This window comes from Haemaphysalis longicornis, unplaced genomic scaffold (genome assembly GCF_048455015.1).
Source record: "Haemaphysalis longicornis isolate Haplotype H1 unplaced genomic scaffold, Haemaphysalis longicornis Haplotype H1 scaffold_11, whole genome shotgun sequence".
Lineage (NCBI taxonomy): Eukaryota > Metazoa > Arthropoda > Arachnida > Ixodida > Ixodidae > Haemaphysalis > Haemaphysalis longicornis.
The window spans coordinates 80,772,872-80,782,505 of NW_027526214.1; the positions used below are offsets into that span (position 1 = coordinate 80,772,872).

At 48.1% G+C, this 9,634-nt stretch overlaps 3 non-coding genes across 3 annotated transcripts; 2 read left to right on the forward strand and 1 right to left on the reverse strand.

The window, feature by feature from the left end:
- The first annotated feature begins 263 nt into the window (after window positions 1–263).
- Trnak-uuu (transfer RNA lysine (anticodon UUU)) lies at window positions 264–335 on the forward strand. The gene has a single exon. It is a non-coding gene; the product is annotated as a tRNA-Lys (tRNA).
- A 4,748-nt stretch (window positions 336–5,083) lies between these two features.
- Window positions 5,084–5,155, forward strand: Trnak-uuu (transfer RNA lysine (anticodon UUU)). Its single transcript has one exon. It is a non-coding gene; the product is annotated as a tRNA-Lys (tRNA).
- Window positions 5,156–9,354: 4,199 nt separating this feature from the next.
- On the reverse strand, window positions 9,355–9,426 carry Trnak-uuu (transfer RNA lysine (anticodon UUU)). The gene has a single exon. It is a non-coding gene; the product is annotated as a tRNA-Lys (tRNA).
- Between the last annotated feature and the right edge of the window lie 208 nt (window positions 9,427–9,634).

The window sequence follows — 9,634 nt, forward strand, 5'->3', positions numbered from 1 at the left end:
GCCCCTGATTTCCTTACTATATTATTCTGCGAAAGCCTAGCGAGGTTCTCGGTTCTGGCAGCCTTGATGCCTAGGTAACATAAGAGGGCTTCCCGCCAGTTACCCGCTCATGACAGGCTGTAGACGCTCGAGTCAAGCCCCGGGGGTTGAAAAGAAGGTCCCCTTCTCCCCGTGTAGTCAGAGTGGCGCTGGCTACCACCCTCAAGCGTCAGATACATTTCTAGTAAATATAAATAGCCTAGAAAGTGAAGGAGAACACAGTCGCCCAGACAGCCGAATTGGTAAGGCATTCGACATTTAATCGAAAGGCGTGGGTTTGGTCCCCACTCTGGGCGTGTGTTTTTCTTTCTTTCTTTCTTCTGTATATTAAAAAAATGTTTACTTCATTAACCGTAGTGAAAAAGAAAAAAGCCTAACCACACCCCTATGCCTCCTTTGGCGTTGTAGACTGCTGCCCTATCTTTCGGTATTTCCTCAACGAACCCCTCATTTCCTTACTATATTATTCTGCGAAAGCCTAGCGAGGGTCTCGGTTCTGGCAGCCTTGATGCCTAGGTAGCATAAGAGGGCTTCCCGCCAGTTACCCGCTCATGACAGGCTGTAGACGCTCGAGTCAAGCCCCGGGGGTTGAAAAGAAGGTCCCCTTCTCCCCGTGTAGTCAGAGTGGCGCTGGCTACCACCCTCAAGCGTCGGATACACTTCTAGTAAATATAAATAGCCTAGAAAGTGAAGGAGAACACAGTCGCCCAGATAGCCGAAGTGGTAAGGCCTTCGACATGTAATCGAAAGGCGTGGGTTCGGTCCCCACTCTGGGCGCGTGTTTTTCTTTCTTTCTTTCTTCTGTATATTAAAAAAAATGTTTACTTCATTAACCGTAGTGAAAAAGAAAAGAGCCTAACCACACCCCTATGCCTCCTTTGGCGTTGTAGACTGCTGCCCTATCTTTCTGTATTTCCTCAACGAGCCCCTCATTTCCTTACTATATTATTCTGCGAAAGCCTAGCGAGGGTCTCGGTTCTGGCAGCCTTGATGCCTAGGTAGCATAAGAGGGCTTCCCGCCAGTTACCCGCTCATGACAGGCTGTAGACGCTCGAGTCAAGCCCCGGGGGTTGAAAAGAAGGTCCCCTTCTCGCCGTGTAGTCAGAGTGGCGCTGGCTACCACCCTCAAGCGTCAGATACACTTCGAGTAAATATAAATAGCCTAGAAAGTGAAGGAGAACACAGTCGCCCAGACAGCCGAATTGGTAAGGCATTCGACATGTAATCGAAAGGCGTGGGTTCGGTCCCCACTCTGGGCGCGTGTTTTTCTTTCTTTCTTTCTTCTGTATATTAAAAAAAATGTTTACTTCATTAACCGTAGTGAAAAAGAAAAGAGCCTAACCACACCCCTATGCCTCCTTTGGCGTTGTAGACTGCTGCCCTATCTTTCTGTATTTCCTCAACGAGCCCCTCATTTCCTTACTATATTATACTGCGAAAGCCTAGCGAGGGTCTCGGTTCTGGCAGCCTTGATGCCTAGGTAGCATAAGAGGGCTTCCCGCCAGTTACCCGCTCATGACAGGCTGTAGACGCTCGAGTCAAGCCCCGGGGGTTGAAAAGAAGGTCCCCTTCTCCCCGTGTAGTCAGAGTGGCGCTGGCTACCACCCTCAAGCGTCAGATACACTTCTAGTAAATATAAATAGCCTAGAAAGTGAAGGAGAACACAGTCGCCCAGATAGCCGAATTGGTAAGGCCTTCGACATGTAATCGAAAGGCGTGGGTTAGGTCCCCACTCTGGGCGCGTGTTTTTCTTTCTTTCTTTCTTCTGTATATTAAAAAAAATGTTTACTTCATTAACCGTAGTGAAAAAGAAAAGAGCCTAACCACACCCCCATGCCTCCTTTGGCGTTGTAGACTGCTGCCCTATCTTTCTGTATTTCCTCAACGAGCCCCTGATTTCCTTACTATATTATTCTGCGAAAGCCTAGCGAGGTTCTCGGTTCTGGCAGCCTTGATGCCTAGGTAACATAAGAGGGCTTCCCGCCAGTTACCCGCTCATGACAGGCTGTAGACGCTCGAGTCAAGCCCCGGGGGTTGAAAAGAAGGTCCCCTTCTCCCCGTGTAGTCAGAGTGGCGCTGGCTACCACCCTCAAGCGTCAGATACATTTCTAGTAAATATAAATAGCCTAGAAAGTGAAGGAGAACACAGTCGCCCAGACAGCCGAATTGGTAAGGCATTCGACATGTAATCGAAAGGCGTGGGTTTGGTCCCCACTCTGGGCGTGTGTTTTTCTTTCTTTCTTTCTTCTGTATATTAAAAAAAAATGTTTACTTCATTAACCGTAGTGAAAAAGAAAAAAGCCTAACCACACCCCAATGCCTCCTTTGGCGTTGTAGACTGCTGCCCTATCTTTCGGTATTTCCTCAACGAACCCCTCATTTCCTTACTATATTATTCTGCGAAAGCCTAGCGAGGGTCTCGGTTCTGGCAGCCTTGATGCCTAGGTAGCATAAGAGGGCTTCCCGCCAGTTACCCGCACATGACAGGCTGTAGACGCTCGAGTCAAGCCCCGGGGGTTGAAAAGAAGGTCCCCTTCTCCCCGTGTAGTCAGAGTGGCGCTGGCTACCACCCTCAAGCGTCAGATACACTTCTAGTAAATATAAATAGCCTAGAAAGTCAAGGAGAACACAGTCGCCCAGATAGCCGAATTTTTAAGGCATTCGACATGTAATCGAAAGGCGTGGGTTCGGTCCCCACTCTGGGCGCGTGTTTTTCTTTCTTTCTTTCTTCTGTATATTAAAAAAAAATGTTTACTTCATTAACCGTAGTGAAAAAGAAAATAGCCTAACCACACCCCTATGCCTCCTTTGGCGTTGTAGACTGCTGCCCTATCTTTCTGTATTTCCTCAACGAGCCCCTCATTTCCTTACTATATTATTCTGCGAAAGCCTAGCGAGGGTCTCGGTTCTGGCAGCCTTGATGCCTAGGTAGCATAAGAGGGCTTCCCGCCAGTTACCCGCTCATGACAGGCTGTAGACGCTCGAGTCAAGCCCCGGGGGTTGAAAAGAAGGTCCCCTTCTCCCCGTGTAGTCAGAGTGGCGCTGGCTACCACCCTCAAGCGTCAGATACACTTCTAGTAAATATAAATAGCCTAGAAAGTGAAGGAGAACACAGTCGCCCAGATAGCCGAAGTGGTAAGGCCTTCGACATGTAATCGAAAGGCGTGGGTTCGGTCCCCACTCTGGGCGCGTGTTTTTCTTTCTTTCTTTCTTCTGTATATTAAAAAAAATGTTTACTTCATTAACCGTAGTGAAAAAGAAAAGAGCCTAACCACACCCCTATGCCTCCTTTGGCGTTGTAGACTGCTGCCCTATCTTTCTGTATTTCCTCAACGAGCCCCTCATTTCCTTACTTTATTATTCTGCGAAAGCCTAGCGAGGGTCTCGGTTCTGGCAGCCTTGATGCCTAGGTAGCATAAGAGGGCTTCCCGCCAGTTACCCGCTCATGACAGGCTGTAGACGCTCGAGTCAAGCCCCGGGGGTTGAAAAGAAGGTCCCCTTCTCGCCGTGTAGTCAGAGTGGCGCTGGCTACCACCCTCAAGCGTCAGATACACTTCGAGTAAATATAAATAGCCTAGAAAGTGAAGGAGAACACAATCGCCCAGACAGCCGAATTGGTAAGGCATTCGACATGTAATCGAAAGGCGTGGGTTCGGTCCCCACTGTGGGCGCGTGTTTTTCTTTCTTTCTTTCTTCTCTATATTAAAAAAATGTTTACTTCATAAACCGTAGTGAAAAAGAAAAGAGCCTAACCACACCCCTATGCCTCCTTTGGCGTTGTAGACTGCTGCCCTATATTTCCGTAATTCCTCAACGAGCCCCTCATTTCCTTACTGTATTATTCTGCGAAAGCCTAGCGAGGGTCTCGGTTCTGGCAGCCTTGATGCCTAGGTAGCATAAGAGGGCTTCCCGCCAGTTACCCGCTCATGACAGGCTGTAGACGCTCGAGTCAAGCCCCGGGGGTTGAAAAGAAGGTCCCCTTCTCGCCGTGTAGTCAGAGTGGCGCTGGCTACCACCCTCAAGCGTCAGATACACTTCGAGTAAATATAAATAGCCTAGAAAGTGAAGGAGAACACAGTTGCCCAGACAGCCGAATTGGTAAGGCATTCGACATGTAATCGAAAGGCGTGGGTTCGGTCCCCACTCTGGGCGCGTGTTTTTCTTTCTTTCTTTCTTCTGTATATTAAAAAAAATGTTTACTTCATTAACCGTAGTGAAAAAGAAAAGAGCCTAACCACACCCCTATGCCTCCTTTGGCGTTGTAGACTGCTGCCCTATCTTTCTGTATTTCCTCAACGAGCCCCTCATTTCCTTACTATATTATACTGCGAAAGCCTAGCGAGGGTCTCGGTTCTGGCAGCCTTGATGCCTAGGTAGCATAAGAGGGCTTCCCGCCAGTTACCCGCTCATGACAGGCTGTAGACGCTCGAGTCAAGCCCCGGGGGTTGAAAAGAAGGTCCCCTTCTCCCCGTGTAGTCAGAGTGGCGCTGGCTACCACCCTCAAGCGTCAGATACACTTCTAGTAAATATAAATAGCCTAGAAAGTGAAGGAGAACACAGTCGCCCAGATAGCCGAATTGGTAAGGCCTTCGACATGTAATCGAAAGGCGTGGGTTAGGTCCCCACTCTGGGCGCGTGTTTTTCTTTCTTTCTTTCTTCTGTATATTAAAAAAAATGTTTACTTCATTAACCGTAGTGAAAAAGAAAAGAGCCTAACCACACCCCCATGCCTCCTTTGGCGTTGTAGACTGCTGCCCTATCTTTCTGTATTTCCTCAACGAGCCCCTGATTTCCTTACTATATTATTCTGCGAAAGCCTAGCGAGGTTCTCGGTTCTGGCAGCCTTGATGCCTAGGTAACATAAGAGGGCTTCCCGCCAGTTACCCGCTCATGACAGGCTGTAGACGCTCGAGTCAAGCCCCGGGGGTTGAAAAGAAGGTCCCCTTCTCCCCGTGTAGTCAGAGTGGCGCTGGCTACCACCCTCAAGCGTCAGATACATTTCTAGTAAATATAAATAGCCTAGAAAGTGAAGGAGAACACAGTCGCCCAGACAGCCGAATTGGTAAGGCATTCGACATTTAATCGAAAGGCGTGGGTTTGGTCCCCACTCTGGGCGTGTGTTTTTCTTTCTTTCTTTCTTCTGTATATTAAAAAAATGTTTACTTCATTAACCGTAGTGTAAAGAAAAAAGCCTAACCACACCCCTATGCCTCCTTTGGCGTTGTAGACTGCTGCCCTATCTTTCGGTATTTCCTCAACGAACCCCTCATTTCCTTACTATATTATTCTGCGAAAGCCTAGCGAGGGTCTCGGTTCTGGCAGCCTTGATGCCTAGGTAGCATAAGAGGGCTTCCCGCCAGTTACCCGCTCATGACAGGCTGTAGACGCTCGAGTCAAGCCCCGGGGGTTGAAAAGAAGGTCCCCTTCTCCCCGTGTAGTCAGAGTGGCGCTGGCTACCACCCTCAAGCGTCGGATACACTTCTAGTAAATATAAATAGCCTAGAAAGTGAAGGAGAACACAGTCGCCCAGATAGCCGAAGTGGTAAGGCCTTCGACATGTAATCGAAAGGCGTGGGTTCGGTCCCCACTCTGGGCGCGTGTTTTTCTTTCTTTCTTTCTTCTGTATATTAAAAAAAATGTTTACTTCATTAACCGTAGTGAAAAAGAAAAGAGCCTAACCACACCCCTATGCCTCCTTTGGCGTTGTAGACTGCTGCCCTATCTTTCTGTATTTCCTCAACGAGCCCCTCATTTCCTTACTATATTATTCTGCGAAAGCCTAGCGAGGGTCTCGGTTCTGGCAGCCTTGATGCCTAGGTAGCATAAGAGGGCTTCCCGCCAGTTACCCGCTCATGACAGGCTGTAGACGCTCGAGTCAAGCCCCGGGGGTTGAAAAGAAGGTCCCCTTCTCGCCGTGTAGTCAGAGTGGCGCTGGCTACCACCCTCAAGCGTCAGATACACTTCGAGTAAATATAAATAGCCTAGAAAGTGAAGGAGAACACAGTCGCCCAGACAGCCGAATTGGTAAGGCATTCGACATGTAATCGAAAGGCGTGGGTTCGGTCCCTACTCTGGGCGCGTGTTTTTCTTTCTTTCTTTCTTCTGTATATTAAAAAAAATGTTTACTTCATTAACCGTAGTGAAAAAGAAAAGAGCCTAACCACACCCCTATGCCTCCTTTGGCGTTGTAGACTGCTGCCCTATCTTTCTGTATTTCCTCAACGAGCCCCTCATTTCCTTACTATATTATACTGCGAAAGCCTAGCGAGGGTCTCGGTTCTGGCAGCCTTGATGCCTAGGTAGCATAAGAGGGCTTCCCGCCAGTTACCCGCTCATGACAGGCTGTAGACGCTCGAGTCAAGCCCCGGGGGTTGAAAAGAAGGTCCCCTTCTCCCCGTGTAGTCAGAGTGGCGCTGGCTACCACCCTCAAGCGTCAGATACACTTCTAGTAAATATAAATAGCCTAGAAAGTGAAGGAGAACACAGTCGCCCAGATAGCCGAATTGGTAAGGCCTTCGACATGTAATCGAAAGGCGTGGGTTAGGTCCCCACTCTGGGCGCGTGTTTTTCTTTCTTTCTTTCTTCTGTATATTAAAAAAATGTTTACTTCATTAACCGTAGTGAAAAAGAAAAGAGCCTAACCACACCCCCATGCCTCCTTTGGCGTTGTAGACTGCTGCCCTATCTTTCTGTATTTCCTCAACGAGCCCCTGATTTCCTTACTATATTATTCTGCGAAAGCCTAGCGAGGTTCTCGGTTCTGGCAGCCTTGATGCCTAGGTAACATAAGAGGGCTTCCCGCCAGTTACCCGCTCATGACAGGCTGTAGACGCTCGAGTCAAGCCCCGGGGGTTGAAAAGAAGGTCCCCTTCTCCCCGTGTAGTCAGAGTGGCGCTGGCTACCACCCTCAAGCGTCAGATACATTTCTAGTAAATATAAATAGCCTAGAAAGTGAAGGAGAACACAGTCGCCCAGACAGCCGAATTGGTAAGGCATTCGACATGTAATCGAAAGGCGTGGGTTTGGTCCCCACTCTGGGCGTGTGTTTTTCTTTCTTTCTTTCTTCTGTATATTAAAAAAAAATGTTTACTTCATTAACCGTAGTGAAAAAGAAAAAAGCCTAACCACACCCCAATGCCTCCTTTGGCGTTGTAGACTGCTGCCCTATCTTTCGGTATTTCCTCAACGAACCCCTCATTTCCTTACTATATTATTCTGCGAAAGCCTAGCGAGGGTCTCGGTTCTGGCAGCCTTGATGCCTAGGTAGCATAAGAGGGCTTCCCGCCAGTTACCCGCACATGACAGGCTGTAGACGCTCGAGTCAAGCCCCGGGGGTTGAAAAGAAGGTCCCCTTCTCCCCGTGTAGTCAGAGTGGCGCTGGCTACCACCCTCAAGCGTCAGATACACTTCTAGTAAATATAAATAGCCTAGAAAGTCAAGGAGAACACAGTCGCCCAGATAGCCGAATTTTTAAGGCATTCGACATGTAATCGAAAGGCGTGGGTTCGGTCCCCACTCTGGGCGCGTGTTTTTCTTTCTTTCTTTCTTCTGTATATTAAAAAAAAATGTTTACTTCATTAACCGTAGTGAAAAAGAAAATAGCCTAACCACACCCCTATGCCTCCTTTGGCGTTGTAGACTGCTGCCCTATCTTTCTGTATTTCCTCAACGAGCCCCTCATTTCCTTACTATATTATTCTGCGAAAGCCTAGCGAGGGTCTCGGTTCTGGCAGCCTTGATGCCTAGGTAGCATAAGAGGGCTTCCCGCCAGTTACCCGCTCATGACAGGCTGTAGACGCTCGAGTCAAGCCCCGGGGGTTGAAAAGAAGGTCCCCTTCTCCCCGTGTAGTCAGAGTGGCGCTGGCTACCACCCTCAAGCGTCAGATACACTTCTAGTAAATATAAATAGCCTAGAAAGTGAAGGAGAACACAGTTGCCCAGATAGCCGAAGTGGTAAGGCCTTCGACATGTAATCGAAAGGCGTGGGTTCGGTCCCCACTCTGGGCGCGTGTTTTTCTTTCTTTCTTTCTTCTGTATATTAAAAAAAATGTTTACTTCATTAACCGTAGTGAAAAAGAAAAGAGCCTAACCACACCCCTATGCCTCCTTTGGCGTTGTAGACTGCTGCCCTATCTTTCTGTATTTCCTCAACGAGCCCCTCATTTCCTTACTTTATTATTCTGCGAAAGCCTAGCGAGGGTCTCGGTTCTGGCAGCCTTGATGCCTAGGTAGCATAAGAGGGCTTCCCGCCAGTTACCCGCTCATGACAGGCTGTAGACGCTCGAGTCAAGCCCCGGGGGTTGAAAAGAAGGTCCCCTTCTCGCCGTGTAGTCAGAGTGGCGCTGGCTACCACCCTCAAGCGTCAGATACACTTCGAGTAAATATAAATAGCCTAGAAAGTGAAGGAGAACACAATCGCCCAGACAGCCGAATTGGTAAGGCATTCGACATGTAATCGAAAGGCGTGGGTTCGGTCCCCACTGTGGGTGCGTGTTTTTCTTTCTTTCTTTCTTCTCTATATTAAAAAAATGTTTACTTCATAAACCGTAGTGAAAAAGAAAAGAGCCTAACCACACCCCTATGCCTCCTTTGGCGTTGTAGACTGCTGCCCTATATTTCCGTAATTCCTCAACGAGCCCCTCATTTCCTTACTGTATTATTCTGCGAAAGCCTAGCGAGGGTCTCGGTTCTGGCAGCCTTGATGCCTAGGTAGCATAAGAGGGCTTCCCGCCAGTTACCCGCTCATGACAGGCTGTAGACGCTCGAGTCAAGCCCCGGGGGTTGAAAAGAAGGTCCCCTTCTCCCCGTGTAGTCAGAGTGGCGCTGGCTACCACCCTCAAGCGTCAGATACACTTCTAGTAAATATAAATAGCCTAGAAAGTGAAGGAGAACACAGTCGCCCAGATAGCCGAATTGGTAAGGCATTCGACATGTAATCGAAAGGCGTGGGTTCGGTCCCCACTCTGGGCGCGTGTTTTTCTTTCTTTCTTTCTTCTGTATATTAAAAAAAATGTTTACTTCATTAACCGTAGTGAAAAAGAAAAGAGCCTAACCACACCCCTATGCCTCCTTTGGCGTTGTAGACTGCTGCCCTATCTTTCTATATATATATATATATATATATATATATATATATATATATATATATATATATAGGGTTTGGAAATGAGTGGCTCGTTAGGAAAATACAGAAAGAAATGCCGGCAGTCTACAATGCCAAAGAAGGCATAGCGGAATGGTTAGACAATTTTTTACCGTTAGTGACGTTACATTATTTTTTTATTAATACGGGAGAAAGAAAGAAAGAAAAACACGCGCCCAGAGTGGGGACCGAACCCACGCCTTTCGATTAAATCTCGAATGCCTTACCAATTCGGCTATCTGGGCGACTGTGTTCTGCTTCACTTTCTAAGGTATTTATATTTACCACAACTGTATCTGACGCTCGATGGTGGTAGCCAGCGCCACCCAGACTACACGGAGAGAAGGGGACCTTATTTTCAACCCCCGGGGCGTGACTCAAACGTCTACAGCTTGTCATGAGCGGCTCAACTGGTGGGGAACCTTCTTATGCTACATTGGCATCAAGGCTGCC